This window comes from Schistocerca nitens, chromosome 1 (assembly GCF_023898315.1).
Source record: "Schistocerca nitens isolate TAMUIC-IGC-003100 chromosome 1, iqSchNite1.1, whole genome shotgun sequence".
NCBI lineage: Eukaryota > Metazoa > Arthropoda > Insecta > Orthoptera > Acrididae > Schistocerca > Schistocerca nitens.
The window spans coordinates 1,267,253,196-1,267,277,223 of NC_064614.1; positions in this window are offsets into that span (position 1 = coordinate 1,267,253,196).

Consider the following 24,028-nt stretch of genomic DNA (forward strand, 5'->3'; position numbering starts at 1 on the left):
GTCCGTCAACTGCACATACGGTTCACGTCCACGCTGTCGCGGCATGCTACCAGTGTTAAAGACTGCGATGGAGCTCCGTATGCCACGGCAAACTGGCTGACACTGACGGCGGCGGTGCACAAATGCTGCGCAGCTAGCGCCATTCGACGGCCAACACCGCGGTTCCTGGTGTGTCCGCTGTGCCGTGCGTGTGATCATTGCTTGTACAGCCCTCTCGCAGTGTCCGGAGCAAGTGTGGTGGGTCTGACACACCGGTGTCAATGTGTTCTTTTTTCCATTTCCAGGAGTGTATTACAGTATATCACTATTCACTTCAATGAAACTGCAACCACATACATGGCCACCGAATGTATCATTGTTGGTAGTATCATTAGAGTAGAATAAATCTTCAGTTCACTTTTAAAGTCCATTACATTATCTACAATATGTCCAACGTCTAATGTGTTTTCAAAATATATATTCATGTGTCTTAATCCTTAATACATTCAGGTCAAATCGAACTTTCACTAATTTTTAAGTAAACAAAATTACTGCTAAACGTAACAGTAAATCATGCTAATGAGTGAATGTACAATACTGTCCATTAAAATTGGCTGCACCAAGAAGAAATTCAGATGATTAACGGGTATTCATTGGACAAATATATTATACTAGAACTGACATGTGATTACATTTTCACGCAGTTTGGGTCCATAGATCCTGAGAAATCAGTACCCAGAACAACCACCTCGGGCCGTAATAACGGCCTTGATACGTCTGGGCATTGACACAAGCAGAGCATGGATGGCGTGTACAGGTACAGCTGCCCATGCAGCTTCAACACGATACCACAGTTCATCAAGAGTAGTGACTGGCGTATTGTGACGAGCCAGTTGCTCGGCCACCATTGACCAGACGTTTTCAATTGGTGAGAGATCTGGAGAATGTGCTGGCCAGGGCAACAGTCGAACATTTTCTGTATCCAGAAAGGCCCATACAGGACCTGCAACATGCGGTCGTGCATTATCCTGCTGAAATGTAGGGTCTCGCTGGGATCGAATGAAGGGTAGAGTCACGAGTCGTAACACGTCTGAAATGTAACGTCCACTGTTCAAAGTGCCGTCAGTATGAACAAGAGGTAACCAATGGCACCCCATACCATCACGCCAGGTGATACACCAGTATGGCGATGACGAATACACGCTTCCAATGTGCGTTCACCGCGATGTCGCCAAACACGGACACGATCATCATGATGCTGATAGTCCATGCTGCTGCAAACGTCTTCGATCTGTTCTTGCAGATGGTTGTTGTCTTGCAAACGTCCCAATCTGTTGACTCAGGGATCGAGACATGGCAGCACGATCCGTTACAGCCATGCGGATAAGATGCCTGTCATCTCGACTGCTAGTGACACGAGGCCGTTGGTATCCAGCACGGCGTTCCGTATTACCCTCTTGAACCCACCGATTCCGTATTCTGCTAACAGTCATTGGATCTCGACCATCGCGAGCAGCAATGTCGCAATCGCAATAGGCTACAATCCGACCTTTATCAAAGTAGAAAACGTGATGGTACGCATTTCTCCTCCTTACACCAGGCACCACAACAACGTTTCACTAAGCAACGCCGGTCAACTGCTGTTTGTGTATGAGAAATCGGTTGGAAACTTTCGTCATGTCAGCACGTTGTAGGTGTCACTACCGGCGCCAACCTTGTGTGAATGCTCTGAAAAGCTAATCATTTGCATATCACAGCATCTTCTTCCTGTCAGTTAAATGTCGCGTCTGTAGCACGTCATCTTCGTGGTGTAGCAATTTTAATGGCCAGTAGTGTATTATGGAGAGGATGTCAAAGTTTTTTTTCAAATATGTGTTATAGTACCAACACCAAATAAAATTCTCATAACCCTCCTGTATTCTGAAAAAGATATCTCTGAAAGACGAGTTTTCCCAAAAAGAGATTCCAACTCATCAGAGAACAGAACCAGGTAGTCTAAACTAATTCATTCGTTTGTAAATCACCTACAACAGTAATCATGCGAAATACAAATTCAGCTAAATTAAAAGGGTTGTGATTTTACATTTCCGTTTGAGATCAGTTTGACCATGGGCGCTCATGAAACGAAGACATGACGACTCGTCTTCGTGTTTCGAGCGCCCAAGGTCATTTACCCACCGGGGCCCCCGGGGTCAGCATGGCGGCGATCCCTGTCCCGCTGAGATAATTTCTCCTTTTAGGACAATTATCTGAGCAAGCACCCACGCCAGCAAAAGGTTGGCACGTGTAAAAGTTTTCTTTTTGGAGTGACAGACATATGAGTATTGATAACTGAAGTTGGTTAGCAACCACTCCAGTATTTAAGGGGCATGGTATTGTTGTCTGTACATTATGTCCTCTGAATCGACTCCGAGAACTTCTATTGTCCCTAACGAGCTGCCAGAAATAGTAAATACACTTCTATTACAATGGAAACTTTGTACAAACTTGCACGAATTTCAGTTTGTGGAAGACTGCAAAATGCGTTGGATGTTTTTCAGTTAGATTTAATACTAACTATATAGGAAGATATTCTTGTGGAATTTCGTGTTTCGAAATTTAATTTTATGTTAAATTCCTATAGGTTGCCAGAATGTTATATATTTAATAAAAGTGAAGATGTTCCAATGATTTGTGAGATCGTAAATGATGCATTGATTTCATATTGTCCCTTGTACACTGATGATTGCTGATTCCTTTTCACATTTGACATATAAATCATATCAGATACCTGAACATTTGGTACATTTGCTCTGGGATAATGAGTTTCCAAACCATCTGAATAAACAGAACATTCAGCAATAACTTCAAACAACATTTGAGTATCAGTATATTCAACAATATCATTATTTAAACTGCCAGTGCTTAAAGCATATGTAGGGTTTATGCCTACAGGAAGACTAGGTTGGACATTTGTATCATGGAGTCTAATACTGTACCCAGCCGAAGCAATATCTGCCTTTAATACTAAATAATCACATCCAGATGAATCATCATTTGTTACTGGAGTAATCGCTTGTACTAATTGTTCCTGAATTTGAGCTGGTTCCAAAGGTGTTTTTGAAAAATTGTCACATGCCATAAACGGATTACAGTGCTTATCACCAGTAATTGTATACCGTTGAGGTACTCCTTGTGCAGTAGCTGTAATGGGGAATATACCAACATTTGCAACTTTTGGTATTTTGACAAAACCTAATGTTGGTTTATAGTCGTAGGTAACAATAACACTGCCAGTACGAGAATGTGCATCTACCTCAGAAACACACGATTGAACACATTTCCATCCCCAATTATGCAACCCTTTTGCCTTTGTACTAGACACACAGGCATAATAATATTTCAAATTAATGGGTTGTCCGAATTGATGGGCAGGTACTGTAGTTAAAAACGATTCTTCATTATTCTTATACCCATACCACGATTTCCAAATTGGATTAAAATTACGTTTATGATCTATACTACTTGTTTCCATAGGAGCTGATGAGCCAAATGCAGTAGGCGTAACATTAACACCAGGTATTTTTAAATTAATACCCACAGAAGTAATCATATTCTTATTTTGATTTAAAGTTGCAAGTTCAGAGTCACTTGAATTTGTTGGGAAAGCAATCCTGGGATTACGTGCAATCACTTGTACAGAGCATTGAACAATTCTACTACCATGTGGTTGTTGTTGTTGTTGTTGTTGTTGTTGTGGTCTTCAGTCCTGAGACTGGTTTGATGCAGCTCTCCATGCTACTCTATCCTGTGCAAGCTTCTTCTTCTCCCAGTACTTACTGCATGCAACCTACATCCTTCTGAATCTGCTTAGTGTATTCATCTCTTGGTCTCCCTCTACGATTTTTACCCTCCACGCTTCCCTCCAATGCTAAATTTGTGATCCCTTGATGCCTCAAAACATGTCCTACCAACCGATCCCTTCTTCTAGTCAAGTTGTGCCACAAACTTCTCCCAATCCTATTCAACACCTCCTCATTAGTTATGTGATCTACCCATCTAATCTTCAGCATTCCTCTGTAGCATCACATTTCGAAAGCTTCTATTCTCTTCTTGTCCAAACTATTTATCGTCCATGTTTCACTTCCATACATAGCTACACTCCACACAAATACTTTCAGAAACGACTTCCTGACACTTAAATCTATACTCGATGTTAACAAATTTCTCTTCTTCAGAAACGCTTTCCTTGCCATTGCCAGTCTACATTTTATATCCTCTCCACTCCCTAAATAGCAAAACTCCTTTACTACTTTAAGTGTCTCGTTTCCTAATCTAATTCCCTCAGCATCACCCGATTTAATTTGACTACATTCCATTATCCTCGTTTTGCTTTTGTTGATGTTCATTTTATATCCTCCTTTCAAGACACTGTCCATTCCGTTCAACTGCTCTTCCAAGTCCTTTGCTGTCTCTGACAGAATTACAATGTCATCGGCGAACCTCAAAGATTTCACTTATTCTCCATGAATTTTAATACCTACTCCGAATTTTTCTTTTGCTTCCTTTACTGCTTGCTCAATATACAGATTGAATAACATCGGGGAGAGGTTACAACCCTGTCTCACTATTTTCCCAACCACTGCTTCCCTTTCATGCCCCCCGACTCTTATAACTGCCATCTGGTTTCTGTACAAATTGTAAATAGCCTTTCGCTCCCTGTATTTTACCCCTGCCACCTTCAGAATTTGAAAGAGGGTATTCCAGTTAACATTGTCAAAAGCTTTCTCTAAGACTACAAATGCTAGAAACGTAGGTTTGCCTTTTCTTAATCTTTCTTCTAAGATAATTCGTAAGGTTAGTATTGCCTTACGTGTTTCAACATTTCTACGGAATCCAAACTGATCTTCCCCGAGGTCCGCTTCTACCAGTTTTTCCATTCGTCTGTAAAGAATTGGCGATAGTATTTTGCAGCTGTTACTTATTAAACTGATAGTTCGGTAATTTTCACATCTGTCAACACCGGCTTTCTTTGGGATTGGAATTATTATATTCTTCTTGAAGTCTGAGGGTATTTCGCCTGTCTCATACATCTTGCTCACCAGATGGTAGAGTTTTGTCATGACTGGCTCTCCCAAGGCCGTCAGTAGTTCTAATGGAATGTTGTCTACTCCCGGGGCCTTGTTTCGACTCAGGTCTTTCAGTGCTCTGTCAAACTCTTCACGCAGTATCTTATCTCCCATTTCGTCTTCATCTACATCCTCTTCCATTTCCATAATATTGTCCTCAAGTACATCGCCCTTGTATAGACCCTCTATATACTCCTTCCACCTTTCTGCCTTCCCTTCTTTGCTTAGAACTGGGTTTCCATCGGAGTTCTTGATATTCATACAAGTGGTTCTCTTCTCTCGAAAGGTCTCTTTAATTTTCCTGTAGGCAGTATCTGTCTTACCCCTAGTGAGACATGCCTCTACATCCTTACATTTGTCCTCTAGCCATCCCTGCTTAGCCATTTTGCACTTCCTGTCGATCTCATTTTTGAGACGCTTGTATTCCTTTTTGCCTGCTTCATTTACTGCATTTTTATATTTTCTCCTTTCATCAATTAAATTCAATATTTCTTCTGTTACCCAACGATTTCTATTAGCCCTTGTCTTTTTACCTACTTGATCGTCTGCTGCCTTCACTACTTCATCCCTCAGAGCTACCCATTCTTCTTCTACTGTATTTCTTTCCCCCATTCCTGTCAATTGTTCCCTTATGCTCTCCCTCAAACTCTCTACAACCTCTGGTTCTTTCAGTTTATCCAGGTTCCAACTCCTTAAATTCCCACCTAATTGCAGTTTCTTCAGTTTCAATCTCGCAGTTAATAACCAATAGATTGTGGTCAGAATCCATATCTGCCCCTGGAAATGTCTTACAATTTAAAACCTGGTTCCTAAATCTCTGTCTTACCATTATATAATCTATCTGATACCTTTTAGTATCTCCAGGATTGTTCCAGGTATACAACCTTCTTTTATGATTCTTGAACCAAGTGTTAGCTATGATTAAGTCATGCTCTGTGCAAAATTCTACAAGGTGGCTTCCTCTTTCATTTCTTCCCCCCAATCCATATTCTCCTACTATGTTTCCATCTCTCCCTTTTCCTACTGACGAATTCCAGTCACCCATGACTATTAAATTTTCGTCTCCCTTCACTACCTGAATAATTTCTTTTATCTCGTCATACATTTCATCTATTTCTTCATCATCTGCAGAGCTAGTTGGCATATAAACTTGTACTACTGTAGTAGGCATGGGCTTTGTGTCTATCTTGGCCACAATAATGCGTTCACTATGCTGTTTGTAGTAGCTAACCAGCACTCCTATTTTTTTATTCATTATTAAACCTACTCCTGCATTACCCCTATTTGATTTTGTATTTATAACCCTGTATTCACCTGACCAAAAGTCTTGTTCCTCCTGCCACCGAACTTCACTAATTCCCACTATATCTAACTTTAACCTATCAATTTCCCTTTTTAAATTTTCTAACCTACCTGCCCGATTAAGGGATCTGACATTCCACGCTCCTATCCGTAGAACACCAGTTTTCTTTCTCCTGATAACGACGTCCTCTTGAGTAGTCCCCGCCCGGAGATCCGAATGGGGGACTATTTTACCTCCGGAATATTTTACCCAAGAGGACGCCATCATCATTTAATCATACAGTAAAGCTGCATTTCCTCGGGAAAAATTATGGCTGTAGTTTCCCCTTGCTTTCAGCCGTTCGCAGTACCAGCTCAGCAAGGCCATTTTGGTTAATGTTACAAGGCCAGATCAGTCCATCATCCAGACTGTTGCCCCTGCAACTACTGAAAAGGCTGCTGCCCCTATTCAGGAACCACATGTTTGTCTGGCCTCTCAGCAGATACCCCTCCGTTGTGGTTGCACCTACAGTACGGCCATCTGTATCGCTGAGGCACGGAAGCCTCCCCACCAACGGCAAGGTACATGGTTCATGGGGGGCCCATGTGGTAATAAATCAAATTCAGAGGGGGTCCTGTACAAAAATGGTCGATTAACAGGAATTTCTGCCAAAGGGGTAATCATAAATACAGCACTTTCATGCCTGAGTACTTAATATGCTAGACCATACGTAAAAAATCTGTGCACTTTTCTATACCTGGTAATGTTACCCGTATCTAATATTGATGGTGGAGGTAATGGCACATCACGTGTGTTGGCGGAATCACCCATTCCATTAGCTGAGGGAGCTGCTGTGCCAGGAAGTGTTTTTTTTTTTTTAGCCTTCTTTGCACCCTTTCCTTCTTGGGCCGATGCTGTACGTTTTGAAACACGAAAGTGCCCAAATGACCTTGGGCGCTCAAAACATGAAGACGAGTCGTCATGTTTTTGTTTCATAAGCGCCCAAGGTTGAAGAGTATAATAATATTCGCAAACGTTTGTCGAATGAGAATAAAAAATATTATCTTCAGAACCAGAGCACAATAAATTTTCTATACCATGTAAATCCAATTCATTTATAGCTTTTTATACAATTCTAAGCTCATATCAAAATATGGTTTGAGTTTAGGGTCAATCAAATTAATAAAATATGGGTGAGCAGATGGTATTACATTGACTATATTTTCCGGAGGGATACAATTATAACTTAATAAAAACTTAATAAAAATATGAAGACGAGTCGTCATGTCTTCGTTTCATAAGCACCCAAGGTCATTTACCAAGCGGGGCCCCAGGGGTCAGCATGGCGGCCGTCCCTGTCCCGCTGAGATAATTTGTCCTTTTAGGACAATTGTCTGAGCAAGCACCCACGCCAGCAAAAGGTTGGCACGTGTAAAAGTTTTCTTTTTGGAGTGACAGACATATGAGTATTGATAACTGAAGTTGGTTAGCAACCACTCCAGTATATAAGGGGCATGGTATTGTCGTCTGTACATTATGTCCTCTGAATTGACTCCAAGAACTTCTATTGTCGCTAAGAACTGATTGCACTGCACTTGCTATATTTCATTGCTGGAATAGGCTGTAACTGCAGATTTTGGGATTCTATAATAGTCTAAATTTAACCACAATCTATTTCATTTTAACAACTGGTTGATAAATTTGAATATATATTTCGTTAGTTCCATCGTATGCATAAAGAACAAATGTTGGACTTGTGATGCTGTAATTAGAAGATCATTAACATTAGAGACAATAAAATGCGAAATGGAGCCATGTGATAGACTGTATCTGAATACACAAATTCAGAATACCTATTAATTACATTTCATTGGATGTAGACATGATCCAGATTGCTTTCTCTCATGTGTGAAATAACACATCATGAACCTCCTGCACTGAATATACCACGTGCCGTTTTGTTATATGATTTCAGCTGCATGAGCAAAAAGAAATAAGTCTGTTGGCAAATTTTTAACGATGTGAAAATTTTACATTAACACGTAACGCATCTCACTTTCCATAAGTTTTCAGGCACTCAGCATTATAGTTCCCTGATTCACAAGTTACAAATAGGCAGAGTTATTTTCCATCAGAAGATACATGCCACCATCTCTTCAGTTTCCACACTACGAATTTCTACAGTTCTTGCTTAGTTATTTTGCATTTCTGTCACATGTAGAGATGTACACATGGGGTGTAAAGTTAGTTCGCCTCCACGTGGTGCACCCTGGGTAACGCTAAATGAACTAACACAACTGGCGGCAGACCGAACGAAGAATTCCTGCCCCACATCACAGTGGAACAGAACGACAGACAAAGCGCTATGCAAGATACATACAACGATCCTTTTAGGGACCAAGTGACAAAGGATCTCGGACCATGCATCCGAATCTGCTGTTTCAACATTGAGGGCATAAGCAGAGCAAACTGTCAAATATTGCAGAGAATTTTACACAATAACGACATTGACCTGGTAGCCATACAGGAAACTCATGCTGAAAATAGAGTCCAACTTGAAGCTAGAGGAAGGATTCTGGGATATGATCTTCTTGGAGCCACGTATGACAGACACTATGGCGTTGCGACATATGTTCGTGGGGACATAGAGGATGCCTTTCCAGTTGAAGCCTCCATTGCAAATGATATCCATGAAGTTGTCATCAAAATAGGAGAAGTCACAGTAACTAACATCTATAAACCTCCTGCTACTACATGGCCAGCTGAAGTGATAAAGATCCACCCACACCCAAGCGTATACGTTGGGGACTACAATAGTCACCACGAAATGTGGAAATATAGTACGAATGATAGCAATGGAGACATACTGGTCGATTGGTCCGAGGAACAAAATACATATTTGGTCTTTGATGCCAAGGACCGAGGGACATTCAGATCAGCCGCATGGAACTGCGACTATAACCCGGATCTGTGCTTTGTTTCGAGGGATACAAACGATAAACCACTGACAGCCTCTCGAAGGGTCCTGACGGACTTCCCTCATAGCCGGCAACGCCCTGTGCTTATTAATATCGGTGTATCCATCCCGATAATAAGGTCTTACCCTCGACCAAGGTGGAATTTTACAAAAGCTGACTGGACAAAATACTCTGTACAACTTGATTATACCTTGAGCTGGATCCCTCCAACCAGCAACAGCTATGAGAGGTTTGTGGGAGCGGTCATTAGCTCTGCGAAAATAGCGATCCCAAGAGGGTACCGCAAAAAATACATTCCCGGATGGACATGGATATGCGATGACCTGTACGCGGAGTTCCTCAAGAATGGGGACCGGGAAATAGCGGATGAACTATTACATAACATCGACTTTATTAGACGGCAAAAATGGGAGAATACTGTTGAAAATCTAGACTTTTCAAACTCAAGCCGACAAGCCCGGTCCCTACTGCGTAAACTTGGAGGCGCAAATCCACCTGAACATAGAAAGGACGAAATATCTACCAACAAGGTTGCATCCCGCATAGTTTCTGTGTCTAGAGCCCCACGAAATAGAAAGCACACAACAAAAGTGAAGAAAGACTTAAAAACATTAAAAAGGACCCGTGCAATGGACTCAGAATATTCATCAGATATTCGCATCGAGGAGGTTACCAATGCCCTGAAGAAGGTTAAATCAGGCAAAGCTCCGGGTTTCGATGGTATCCACCCTGAGTTCCTCATACATGTCGGAGCCTACACAAAACAATGGTTGGCTAAGTTCTTTACGGACATTCTCCAAGTGGGTAACATTCCTCCCTCACTTAAACGAGCAAAGATCATCGCAATCCTGAAACCTGGTAAACCAGGCGAAAGACCAGAGAGTTACCGCCCCATTGCCCTTCTCAGTATCGTCTATAAATTACTAGAAAGACTGCTCCTCAACAGAATAGGCCAGACTATACTAAAAAAAATCCCTATCGAACAAACAGGATTCCGTCCATATCGCTGCTGTACAGATCAAGTCCTATCACTGACAACATATATAGAGGCGGGGTTCCAGAAGAAACATAAAGTAGCTGTAGCATTCATAGACCTAACAGCAGCCTATGATACAGTTTGGAAACAGGGGCTCATGTACAAATTAATTTGTGCCGTCCCCTGCAAGAAGATAACCAACCTCATTGATGATATGTTGTCAAATAGAACCTTCCAAGTAATAATGGGGAATCAGAGAAGTAAACAGATGAAACTCAATAATGGACTCCCACAAGGCTCTGTCCTTGCGCCCCTTTTTTCAGCCTTTACATCGCTGACATGCCTGCAACCAGATCGCGCAAATTTGGTTATGCTGACGACTGGGCTCTAGCAACAGCCCACAGAAATATAGAAACTGCCGAAGATATCCTTACGAGTGACCTAGGGATTCTCAGCGAGTACATTTGAAAATGGAGGCTACAACCTAATGCTACAAAGACGGAAGTATCTGCCTTCCATTTGAACAACAAAATGGCCAACAGAGAACTACAAGTCTATCTAGACGGGAAATTACTAAATCACAACAAACACCCAAAGTACCTTGGGGTTACCCTAGATAGGACACTAACATTCAAAGAACACCTGACGAAAACTGCAGCGAAACTTAAAACATGCAACAACATATTGCAGAAGCTCTGTGGCACCACTTGGGGCTCCACAGCATCTACCTTAAGAACATCCGCACTTGGCTTGGTGTATCCAGTGGCAGAATACTGTGCCCCAGTGTGGCTCAACAGCAAACACACACACATGGTAGATAGCCAACTTAATGCAACAATGCGTATTATATCAGGCACAATCAAGCCAACTCCTACAGTGTGGCTGCCCGTTCTCAGTAACATAGCCCCTCCTAACCTGCGCCGTGAACACGCTCTGGTTAGAGAATTTCAAAAAATCATGACCAACCCTCAATTAAAAATCCATGAAGATACTCACGACATCCAAGGAAACCGACTCCGGTCTAGGCATCCTCCACTAAAGACCGCACAGGCTCTGCATCAAACCAACCTTAAAATAAATGACCGATGGAAAGAGGAATGGGAGAGCAGAACAGCAGTAAACTGCCACAGTATGCCATGCATCTTTAGTAAACCAAAAGGGTTTGATTGCCCTCACAAAGTTTGGTCAACTCTTAATCGCATCAGAACCAACTGTGGGAGATGCGCCGACTCCTTACACAGATGGGGTAAACTTCCTTTGGCCGCTTGCGACTGTAGCGCTGACAGACAGACGGTCGAACACATCGTTCAGGAATGCCCACTAAGGGCATACGAGGGTGACCCACGGGATTTCCTAATGGCGACCCAAGAGGCAATCGACTATTTATTATCTAAGCTGGACGCCTGCTTGTGATTGCTCTTCTGTGAGTGTAAATTTACAATTGGCGGTGTTCTTATATACAAACTGTCATTTATTGCTCTGTTTATACATATGTGATTTTTCTTAAATCGTGTTGTTTCTGTAATTTTTACTGTGATGTTATGAGCCATACGCTAAATAAATAAAAATAAATCCACGTTACAACCGTAGCAACAAGGTTATCTAAATGTCTGGTGACATCCTGCACATATGTATCTACAGGAACTTGTAAGACGATCATTCAGACACGTTGAACACCTTGTACACACATGCGAACTTTCTGCTGTCTCGCTGTTGTGGTTTTCAAACTGTTTTCATGCAACTCTCAACACTAGTTTTCTCGCTCCTAGTTTCGTCATTTCTACGCTACTGCAACATTATTTCTTCAATTTCCACATCTCATTTCACAAATTTCTATTTACTTCTCATCTAAAATGTATATCGTAAGTGTTTCACATCTGTATCAGTCCACATTTCAAACAAATGCCTTCAGAAATCAAATTCTAACGATTATATTTGTTTTCGATGTTAACAAACTTATCTTTTTCTTGTACTGACAACTAAGCATTTTATATCAAATTTCCCTTTCCCCTGGTCTGTTATTTTGCTGCCAAAATGGCGTAACTAGTCAACTATTTGTAGTGTTTGATTTCTTGATCTAATTATTTCAGTGTCTTCTGATTTAATTCTATTACATTCCATTACCCTTGTCTCACTTTTGTTGATTTTCGTATACTAACCTCTCTTCAAGGTGTTAGCCGTTCCCTTCGACTGATCTTCAAAGACCCACATCGTCTTTCGCAGATTTGAAATGTCATATGCAAACCTTAAAGGTTCTGTTGCTTCTCTGTGAACTTCAATCCCTTGCTTAGATTGCGATTTGGTTTCCTTGTGAGAAACTTCAAAATTACCTCACTCATTTCTCGATTGCTGCTTTCGCTTTCATTTCCTTTTGTTGTTGTGACAGCAGTCTTGGTTCTGTGCAACTTGTTGATAAAGCTTTCAGTCCTTGTAGTTCATTCTTAGTAACTTCATGATTTCAAAGAGCGTATTTGGGGAAAACATTTTGTAACAAGTAACATAATAATTACAAAGATCGCATTCGAGTAAACATTTTCAAACTCTTCTTCCTAAGTATTTATATCCATTACGAATGACAAACTGTAGCTATGATTTACATTGGCGGTTTGTATGGGTATGATATGGAACTAGTTTCTTTATGATTTTGATACGATTAATTGAACTACAAACTAGTTTTCGAGCCCGTGCTGGCACATCATCAGATGAAGAGATTACGGAAGATTATTTTATGGACCATCTGCATCGTGACATTCTTTAAAATAACGGAAATTGTTCATTAGTTAAAGAAATGTGTACCAAACAAAAAGATTGTCCTGTTTTTGGATATTTACATTACGGTATATAACAGGTAAGTATCCATGAGAAATTCATCCCTATAATGTAAATTTTAGCCCAGTTTACACACACACACTGCATTCAGATAAACAGTCACTGGCCATAATTGCAAACGGCACGAAGATGCTAGCTATAATACTTTGCCACATCGCGATCTTTGGGATGAGCTACATTGAATTACAAAATAAAATGTTTTCAAGCATAGATAAAGCATGCAAGTAAACATTGCAAGTTGTATGTGTGTCTATACATTGGCAATATATATGTAATCTCAATCTAAATAGTTACATGTAAACTAACAGAGCGGAACATGAACAAAAGACTAAAGGAATTAGAAACATATATGGCAGACACAAATGAATATGGAAATATGCAGTCATGTATATGTGCTGAATTGTTGTTTATGCACTGGTAGAATTATAATATTGCATATCATTATGTTTCTTGAATGTGTTTTGGTTCCAGGATGTCTTTGAAATTCTGGAAGAAAGAGCGTTGAATTGAGTTTGTTCATTAAGGGTTATTTAATGACTTTAGCTTGTGAATGGAAACAGCCAATCATTGAAGGGGATATATATACAAACATTTCTCAGCAACAAGCACCACAGAAAGGTTGTTGTCGATAATGTTGGTGCATGAATTAATAAATTACGACTAGAAATATTCTCTTGTCACAAAAAACAAAATCAGACCTTGTCTCAAACAAAACAAACGATGAATCTATAGACCCTACCTCTGTCTGTGATATTATATGATATTATTGTGAACAACAAAGGTATGACATTCAACAGATATCGGATACGTTTACTAAATAAAGACTCAAACACGACACCATAGCATGGCTTAATATAAATAATGTGAATAATTTATTCATTAGCACCAAAGTGATCTGCACTGCACCCAAACTGAACCACTATACACAGAATGTCAAAGCATACAAAGTCAATTAAATTAAGAAGAAAAATCTTAAAGAGCAGAAATTTTCAGTATCAACTTACATTGTTCTTGCAAACTCCAATAAGATGCTTACTGGTCACAATCTAATTGTGAAACTAACATCACTGAACTAAACACTGTCCCCACCCAAAAATACCAAGACAGGTAAAGAAACTACACTGAGAAAAAGAATTAAAGGACCACTTTTTTGAAACCCCATCGTTTCCCCACATTGCAATGCATAAGTGTGAAGTTTGGCCAACTAATGTCTTCACTAATGGTACAAAAGCATACATGCCATGGAAATCCCAGAGCTCAGATGTTCATGTGATGTATAAGGTGAGTTAATGCTCTCAAACTTGCACCAAATTTCACCAAAGTTCTGCCCAACTCCACTGTGAACGTGTCACATGATGGGAAGTTCATCACACCCCCTGTCGTCCCTTCACTTGACGTCTCTGCAATGGAGGTCAGAACAGCAATGCTCAGAATTGAAATCAGGCGGTTTTCTTATGGGTGACTCGGAATCGACACGGAATGGCCTCATAAGGTGGTATAAAGGACCTCAATGAAACCATCCCTTCCTTCAGGTTGCTCATTTAGACACATTTAACCGTCTAAAATGACAGTTCTCTCTTGAATGCGCAACAGAGCGAAGTTCTTTACAACCTTTGACGCCGCTGACAAATCACTGTCAATTCAACCATTCCCTAAAAACATTGTGGAGCTACAACCCCAATGAACATGATCTGACACCTTTGAAGTGTAGTGCGGCTGCAATTTTTGCTGTGGTATGTCGGTGGAACCACTACGGACTGTTAAAAACTATTCGACGAAATTTGAAGACAATCCAAACCAGCAAAGGGTTTTAAGCTTCTCCAGCCCTCTTGTTTTGCGCCATCCTGTGGCGAGATCATGGGGCAATGTGACATCGACACATACATGAGTAAAATGGCAAAGGGTTCCTCTAAGATACCCCAGTTCAGAAACACTCTCAGTGCCATCCAGACACCTTTACAGAGCAGTTTAAAAATGCACCTGTAGAGAGACAACCCTCGACCAGATCCTAGGCGCCTGCAGGCAGGCAACCCCTTCGACATCCTTAGCGAAGTGGCGTTACACTGCTGCTCTAGTGCATCCTTGAGAGCATGTGGAATCTGAGAGGGTTTTTAAGGGGTTGTCTCTGTACAGGCACACTTTTAAGGTCTTCAACAAATGAGTGTAGGTAGTACTGGTGGTGTTGCCAAATTGAGGTGGGGGTTTTAGAGGAAATCTTTGCCATTCTATTCATGCAAGTGTCAGCGTCTCAACCCCCTGTGATTACGCAATGCCACACGAAACAAGAGGGCCGAAAAAGCGTAACTACCTATTGTTGCTTTGGATAGCCTTCAAATTTCGTCAAATGATTTTGGACAGTCCCTAGAGGTTCCAGACTGTATACCAGAGTAATAATTGTGATCAAGATCCACTCCAAATAGGTCAGATCATGTTCAATCAGGTTGAAACTCTATTATGTTCTTGGAGAAGGGTTGAATCGTATTTAGAAATTGCTGTTGGTTACTGGAATAGACAGTGCAAAAGTTTGGGTGTGGCAGTACAACATTAACGTGTACATTCCGTACCGTTTTCTGACGATCAAGTACTTACGGCTCTGGACAAGGATGATACCCTGTATCAAATGAGGAAGTGAATGTATGCTTATAAACAACGAACAATGGAGCTGGATAAAAGAGTATATTTTGTTGTTGGGAGAGGGCAAGGTAAATATTTGAGTTTTGAGCTTGGCGGGGTAAGAAATGTGGAAGTATTCGAGTATGTGGGTTCACTATCCGTTAAGACTGAACAGTATAAATTGAACGTATTGTCAGATGTATACCCCTGAGATGCTATGAGCTCCGCAACTGCTCTATACAGTGAACCAATTGCTCCTCATAAGATAATGTGAAGTGAAAAAGCAAAGTCGCACAATGGATAATAATTAATCACCTGTCTCAATTATCCAGTGGTGGTCCAAATGCAAATGACATGTGGGTACCACAACAGACGTAGAAAAATGGATGAGGTTTTTCACCGAGCTACTAAGTGCAACTAAAGGTTACTACAACAATCTTATTTATTGCTATCTGCATTTATATGATTCAGGTCACTGAATGAACAATATAAATCATTATAAAAGAGCAGGGGGATACAATAATATGTATGAAAGACCATGCAAAGTTTTAAATTGAAGACATCTGTGTGCTCTCCCTGCCACTCTGTGACGATGTCTTCTCTGCCTGCCATCCCAGGGAAAAGTGTCCTTCTCCTGGCCTCCACAAAATCTAGCTGGTTCTGCCAGCGCCAGTATCTCGCTCGTCAATAGTAATATACATTCCAGTTCCAACCAACGAAAAGTTTACAACAAATGCAACAATTTCCCTACTCCTAAACAAACTGTAGTTTTTGATTAATACTTCTCAGTATTCTCTTACAGTTGGGCAGTAGATATAAATTCTCTCCCAGTATGTGTATGTTTTCATATTCCACCCAACGGAAGCGCTTGCACATACACACTCGCAAGTCTCACCCCTGATTCCAAAATAATTACTTTGAACCAATCGTGGGCTTCCTTGAGAAATGTAAACATGAACACCTGTGACCTTTGCCCTGCAGTAGGTGACTACCACACTGAGTGTGTTATGTTTCTCTTCTGCCATAGCAGATTTCAATTTTTCTAAGAGTATTCCTTAAGCTCCTCACTTTCCGAAAGTTTACAACCCACTGACCACTCTCTCTCACACTACTGCCTAGGTGGCAAAACACTCTGGTGTTTCCATGTCAGTCAAAAAAAAAGAAAAGTGCTCTGGTCGTGGCCCACGCATCCTGTATCCAACTAACCCCTGGCTTCCAGTGAAAACATTTTTATTGTCTGCCTGCCTCACTCTCTCTTTGAGGCATGTCGACTCTCACATCTGGCTGGACATACCAAGTTTACGCAAAAGGCTAAAGAAAAGATTACTACATACACTTGTATCAAAAATTAAAGCAAGAGACTGCTTTTTCCCCGTCCTGTGTCTAATTCATGATATCATCATACAAACTGTCAACAGGTGTCGTTACGATCGTGATCTGCACGGGGGACAGCATTCCAATCAACGGACAACAACGCCAGCAATGACGTCTGGGCACCTATCAAGCGGGTAGTGTTTGCAGTGTAGTCGCACATCCACAATCGCTGTGTGCACAGTCACAGACGGTGCAGTATGGCAGAGAGAAGACGCCTACCAGACTCTCTGCTGTGGTGGAACATAGGAAGAATGGAGGCAGGAGAGTTGCAAACTGATGTGACCCAATGGCTTAATGAGAATCGTTCTGTTGTTTGTCAGATGAGGCGACAGGTTATAGGGACCAAAACCGTATCCCGGAGACCAGGGCAGGGCCGACCACATATTACAACAGAATGAATGGAGCGTTATTTGGCTATAAGGGCACGACAGTACCGCCTTAGTACTGCACTGCATCTGGTATCTGACCTCGAAGCATCCTCTGGACGTGTTGTATCGAGGCAAACGGTCTACAGAAGGCTTCAGCATAGTGGCCCTTATTGTTGGAGATCTGTTGTCTATCTCTGGCGTGTCTTCACAGAAGGGATCGTCAACAGTGGAGCCATGAACATACCACCTGGACTTTCGAACGGTGGGCCAATGTTCTTTACACAGATGAGTCCCTATTTGGTCTGCAGAGTGATTCTCGAGGGATTCGTATCTAGAGCGCACGTGGAACACGATTTTGGGACCCAAACGTTGTGGAAAGAGACCGATATCGAGAAGGACCCCTAGCGGTGTGAGCAGGGATTATGTTGACTACTCGGACACATCTTCATGAAACTGTACTGGTAAATCAGCAAGATTCAACTGCTGTCAGGCACCATGAGGACATGTTTGGATCTGATACGCAGTTGTGCTAGTTGCTGTGGGCCCAGACTTCGTGCTGACGGACGATAATGCTCGACCTCATAGAGCGTGGGTGGTTGATTTATTTATTTATTTTTGACGGAAGATATTACATGCATGGCGTGGCCTGCCCGCCCTACCGATTTGAATCCCAGAGAACATGTCTGGGATGCACTAGGGAGAGTGTTACATCACGTCAGCATCCTTCAACCACTCTCCAAGGCTTATTAGCAGCTCTACAGAAAGAATAGGAGCTATTGCCTCAACACCCACAGCACGTCTCCTCTTTGTCAGGCACGTACTGGTGCCAGTGGTGGTCACACTCCATAATGAGCACACTAACCAGTTGTCAAAATATCTGTTGAAATCCGATAAGTTGGAAGAAAAACGAAGAACGTTTTGATCTACCGATATGCATGTTGCAGTTGAATAATTTCTGTATTATTTACATTGTTTCCACTTTACTATCATCTGTTTAACGCAACCTTGCAAAATTTTGGATACCAGTGTCTATCTGCAATCATTCGCAAGAGATTCAGTTGTGTGCATACTTTCAAGCAGGGTTTGTAATTGAAATGGGCTGGGTATCCTCGTGTGAATAACGATTTATTAATAAGGTTACGTAGCAGTTTGGGAAAAACTGTCGTGTAGCAATATCGCACAGGATAAGCCAAGTGAGCTTAGTTATTAGATAACTAAGTGGAATCTCTTTGGGTCAGTACACATCCAAAGTATGTGCTGTGGTTTAAAGCATTCTCACATATGGCTCAGAGGGATGGCCATTGAATGGGAGACAAAAGGGGAAAACTGAGGCCGTCAAAATGGATGGGTTACAGCAGAGCTTGAGAGCGACTTGTTTGGATTCACTGAGGAACGAATTTGTAAGAATAGAGATGGACGCAATGGAACCAATCACAGATAGGATTGATGCTTGAGCACAGAAGTGGAATGAACAAATTCAACAGACGAAGGAAGAATGACAGCTGCAGTGTTTGCAGAACTGCTCTCTACCTGGAAGAACGAGCCGAGGGAAGCGGAGGGCATGGTGGAGGGGAGCTATGCCAAAGCCATGGAAAGAAGGGGCTTTCGGGAGAATACCGGCAGAATAGAAGTTTGTGGCATCTGAGAGGTAACTGGAGGTAAATGTAAATTACTGCTAAAGTATATTTTTGACGAGATAGTGCATATCCTATCCTGCATATGAATCATGTGAGCAAGGTAACAGGGAATTGAAATTTTATGTATGTCGGTCTTTTTGCTTTCGCTAGTACTAGTGTCAACTGAAGGACAGGAGATTGGGACCACAGCCCTCCATAAAAAGATCGTTATCTCCCCTGTTGCATCCATTTCGAACTTTCCAAAGAACGGCCATAAACTCGCTAAAAGCCTCGTTGCTTCACAAATATGTTTTGTAGGAGAGTCTGAACGCCTGGACGGCACTGACCTGTCCCACGGAATTCGCAGAAACTCACAGCCGTCTCAGTTATCAATGCTCTGCCCATAGCTCCAGCGACTCCTTGGTGCTAGTCTGCCTACGTGGGCGCGGCCGACCACCGACCGGCGCCATCCACTGTGTCTACACAATAAGACCGAGGGACTGGGCAGTTGACAAACGTTTTCACCGTTTCCACAGAAAAAACGCTCTCCTCGTCCCTCAGCTGCCATATGCTTTTACTGCAGTCAATTAAATCGACACCCTTTTCATTTCCATGCAGGTACAGCTAACCACTATTCCTTCACTAGAGCGCACAAGCAAGAGCGTTAACTACTGCCAACCATTTCATCATATGAATGTAGTCAGATTGTATCCAGTATAGCAACCTAAGAACATTAAGCAGCATGACACCATATAAGAAGTGAGAGTGCCCTACAGTCTCAAGATCATCTTCCCTAAGAACATCAATCAGCATAACACCATATCAGAATGAAAGTGCTCTTCAATCTCTCAGACCTAGTACGGGATACAAATTTTTCGTATGTCAGGCTTTCTGCCTTTGATGGCATTAGTATGGACTGGAAAATGTCGTAGCAATACTAGTGCTAGCGAAGGCAAAAAGAGTAACTACCGTAAAATTTGTGTTCTGTACTGCAGTTGACGAACCCAGATACAACTGAGAGCAACATAATGTGACAAAGAAATACACGCAAAAAGACAAATTCAACACAACATAAAAATAAGACACTAAACTTACCATACACAAGCTCCTCCAGAAAAAAACCATAGCTGGCCTTGAGATACTTCAACAAAAATCATATACCCACATACAAATACACAAGAAATACATCACAAAAAACACTCATACACACATAAATACAAACAAATAAACCCAGAAGTTCACATGAACAAAACGAACTAAAATAACAAAAAAAACTCGAAATAAATAATTTAACCAAACCACCCTTTTCCTTATCATTTATCCTTCATCCCCAACCTAACATGAAATTAGCTAACAAATTTTGGAGGATACGAGGGTTGTTTTATAAGTAAGGGCCGTTCGCGCGTATAGTCCCGTAGTTCGCGCGGACGCCGCAACAAGCCACCGTGCCACTTGCCGGCATCCTTCTCGTTCGCACTGATGCAAGTTGCAGCTCTGTAGCTGACGTGTACGCATCGCTGTGCTACTTTATAGTGTTTACGATTATTGAATCGCCCGCCGCGTGTGAGATACGGTCAGCGATACGTTTTTTGACCGCGAGAAGCCTATCAGCTGCAGAAATTCATCGTCAGTTAACAGAAGTTTTTGGCGTGAATGCAATGAGTGAAGGTAAAGTGCGTCAGTGGGTTAGAGAGTTTAAAAATGGCCGTCAAAACGTCCATGACTAAGAACGATCAGGCCGGCCCTCTGTGATCACTGATGATTTGGTGGCTGCAGTCGAAACAAAGATTCGTGAGGACAGAAGATTCACAATTTCCACTCTTTCTTTGGAATTTCCACAAGTTTCAAGATCGGTTTTGTACAAAATTGTGTCTGAAAACCTAAAATTTAAGAAACTGTGTTCTCGGTGGGTACCCAGATTCCTCACAGAGGACCACAAAGGGAAGAGATTTGCCACTTCATTGGACTTTTTGATTCGTTACGAGGAAGGAGAGTCAAATTGTCACTGGAGATGAAACATGGGTATCCCATATCACTCCCGAAAGCAAGCGACAATCGATGGAATGGCGACACACAACCTCACCCGTCAAGGTCAAAGCCGAACAGACGCTGTCAAAGCGCAAGATTATGGTAACTGTGTTCTGGGACCGGCGCGGTGTTTTGCTTGTGGACTTTATGCCACGAGGAACGATAATCAACCCAGATGCCTACTGTGCAACTCTAAAGAAGCTCCGCAGAGCAATTCAAAACAAAAGGCGCGGCATGCTGACAAAAGCAGTTTTGCTCCTGCACGATAATGCTAGGGTTCACACCTCTCAAAAGACTCGGGATTTGATTGATTCTTTGGCTGGGAAGTTTTGGACCATGCACCATACAGCCCCGACCTTGCTCCTAGCGATTTTCACCTTTTCCGGTACCTGAAACACCATCTTGGCGGGCAGCGCTTCAATGACGACGATGAAGTGAAAGCGGCCGTGAACTCTTGGCTGTCGGAGCAGGCGGCCGAATTCTTTGAAGAGGGAATTAAAAACTTAGTTGTACGGTATGACAAGTGCTTAAATAAACAAGGCAACTATGTAGAAAAATAGGTAAAAGTGTGTAGAATCAGAAAATAAAAGTTTTTATACAAAAGTATTTGTATTTTTAAAAATAAAAACGGCCCTTACTTAAAAAACAACCCTCGTACATTTTCTGAACACGTTCAAGGAAACACTTATTTGAGCAATATGTATCAGGTGCCTTGCGCCTCCAAGAACATTCATCTAAATGGCTCTGTAGTGTCGAAATGCGTCGTTTGCTCCGCCCTACAATATATTTTATGGCTGACCAATAACTCTCTGCAGTACTGGTACAAGTCCGAGTAGTAGAACTTAAGAATTCGATGTTACGATTGATGACAGGATGGTGAAAACTCCTATTCCACAAATCCCTATATGAAGAAAATCCATCTGAAATAACTACAGAAACTTCAGTCGAATGATTTTCAATTACTTTTACCAACAATTTCTTCCTTCAATGAGGAACTACTTTAAAAACATCATCATCACACTCTGGGTCTGAAATCACAGCCCATCAAACCCATATTCCCACCGCAGGTTCCCCCCTCTTGCTTTTGCTAAAAGCAGACTCCTTAATTTCGAAGATTACACCGCTCCCCTCCCCCCCTCCCCTCAGAGGCCCCCTATACCTTATATATTCCCCAGATATTTCCCTAAAAAAGAAAAAAATAGTCTAGAACGTTTCGCCCATTCACACCACATTCATGTACACACAACCACACAGGATGCCTCAAACACCAACAGTATGTAGTTTTCTACACTCCTCAAGGACAGCTTCTATTTCTCCAACCATGCTCCTCGTCGAATTGAACGCCATATTCGATGTCTGGTACACCTCCATGTGAATATATCATTGGTATGACGCGCTGACATATTTATCAGGCGCACAATACCGAGCGATGTGGTGCAGTGGTTATCACAGTGCAGTTGACCCACATCCGGGGGACGACGCTTCAAACCCGCGTGTGGCCGTCCTGATTTAGGTTTCCCGTGATTTCCCTACATCGCTTCAGGCAAATGACATGGCAATGCAATAAAAGGGCACGGCCGACTTCCTCCCCCATCCTTCCCTAATCTGATGGGACCGATGACCTCGCTGTGTGTCCTCTCCTTGAAATCAACCAACCAACCAGGCGCATAAGTACACCGCACTCACGACATCGAACATAATCAGCAATAGGACCACGTAATTGCAAAAATCGATGGTTGACATCATATCTACGCCTAAGCCTCCTTTAAGTCTCCCATATTCATAGTTATAGACAAATCCGTACCTACAAATGAAAATCAAAAAGTAAAAATTATCCAGAATGAAAAACAATTCTTCCAAATTATCTCAAACACGAAATGGACATAAGTACCGTATGAATTGGAACGAACAAATGATTTTGATTAATACAAGCGAAAAAAACGTTACACAACGTCTAGCCCTGTCTTTTCAAAACAAATTCATTTATTTCAGTTTACAATGATGACAATTAGCCACAGACGATAACCGATTTATTAGCTATGGTCAAAGCCAACGGGTTGTATCCCCTTCTTCAGTTGAGACTGGTATTCTGTATAGAATTTTCAAAGCTGTTTCGATTGTGTTCGCTCATTTTGTTTCTTAAGTGATGGTAAAAAGTTGATTGATTGCTTTCGCAATCTCTCGTATGTTCCTTAAATCTTATATTAGAACTTTGTCCTGTTCGGCCGATGTAAGAAATTTGCAGTCGTCGCAGGACATTTTGTATACACTTGGATTAGAGAAGATAGTGACATCATTTTTCCCTGATATCAGCTTTGTTTGTAAGCTGGTAATGCTAAGTGCAAGCTGTACTCCTTAACAATTTGTTTATTTTGCGTGATATGTTGCCTCTATGTGCTATTGGTAGGTATTTCGATTTGGCTTTTTTTTTTTGTCATCTCTTTTCAATGTTGCGTCTTTACGTATGTTGTCTGCTTTCGGTTTAGCATGGTCTTGTCAGATTTTGAGTGCTATATCTGTGTTGAAATTATTTTTCTGTTCTACGTTTGTACTATTGTAATTTCATTTATTTCTTGTTCTTCCAGCGATAAATTAATGATTCTATTGATCATTGATTTAAAGTATACATATTTACGAGACCTGGCTTGGCCTGATTTTTTGTTGATGAAGTATTGTTGTAGGTTTTCTGTAAATTTCAAGTTTGTGTTGGTTATTGTCATTGCTTATTTTTAGGTTTAAGAAACTGATGGATTTGTTTTTTCTGTTTCTATTGTAAAGTTTATTTTGGGTGAAGACACTTTAATTCCTGGTGAATTTTTTGTATATCCTTGTTGTCTCCATTTATTAGTAGTAATGTATCGTCTACATATTGAGAGT